Below are 1,063 nucleotides of genomic sequence, written 5' to 3'. Positions count from 1 at the left end.
AATATCTCCTTGGTCTTTTTTCCTGACCTGGAAGACTTCCCCATGTGTTTACCGGTCATTGCTTCTCTTCTGTGTCTTGAAGCCGTGCCCGTCCTTCAGGAGGAGGCTGTCACACGCACAGTGCGACGTCTTTCTTGCCCTGTCCTCCTTCTGCACGCCAAGAGCACGAATGCCACGTGTCCATCCTGTCCTTTTATTCAAGTTAAGCAGAAATTCTCAAGACGACTGGAATTGCAAAGTCTTTTCTTCTGGAGAGACATGCTACTTTAATGTCTCGGTAATAAAACAGAAAACTGGGTCATATCTCCAGGTTGTGGAGGATTCTGACCATTCCGTGGACCCTGCCTGAGGTATGGGACTGAGGAGGAAACTTTGGGCTTTATTGGCATTTCCCTTCAGGGTCTTTAGACCTGATCCATCAAAACTGCTTCCTTGTGCCCCTTCCAGCATCCATAATCCGTTGCTATGGCAATACTTGTGGAGCAAATTCCAGCCTCCTTGGTAAGAAGCACTTCTGGAACTGTGGTCTTATCGATAACACCTGTCCCCAGGTGCAGACCATAAAGCTTTCTGCCCGGGGGATAAAAGGAGGTCCCTCAATTGTGACCATTGTCCCCTTTGGGTGGCACCAGAGTAATAGCTTCTTAGCAGTCTCTATCTCTCTTGTTTGGGGTAAAATGGCTCAGCCGTTGGAATACAGCACAGTCCTCTGGCACAGGAAAGACTCCCATCACAGGAGGTCTGAGGCTTACGGTGGCCCTGCCGGTGACCTGCTCAGTAATGATGATATTGCCCAACTGAATCTCCTCTCTCAATTGAACCAATTGCATAATATCTATTCCAAAAATATAATAAGTGAATAAATACAGAACAGAACACTATTCTCAGGTTGCTCTGTAAACAAAGTCTGTGCTACTGTTAACAGATCATTCCAAACTTATCAAACTGAAACAAACAGAAAAGGTGATATACTCTATGACTTATAAATCGTTTAGTAAAACAATGATATTGTATTATAGGCCAATTGCACTTGTAAACATATTTGCAAAATCCTAAGCTAAAT

The 1,063-nt window shown here is 44.4% G+C and overlaps 1 pseudogene; it reads right to left on the bottom strand.

Moving 5' to 3' along the window:
- Nucleotides 1-266: 266 nt before the first annotated feature.
- On the bottom strand, nt 267-830 carry LOC103597332 (annotated as a pseudogene).
- Between the last annotated feature and the right edge of the window lie 233 nt (nt 831-1,063).

The sequence above is a fragment of the Galeopterus variegatus genome, unplaced genomic scaffold, assembly GCF_000696425.1.
Source record: "Galeopterus variegatus unplaced genomic scaffold, G_variegatus-3.0.2 Scaffold2284, whole genome shotgun sequence".
NCBI lineage: Eukaryota > Metazoa > Chordata > Mammalia > Dermoptera > Cynocephalidae > Galeopterus > Galeopterus variegatus.
This window is presented reverse-complemented; position numbering and strand designations above follow the sequence as displayed.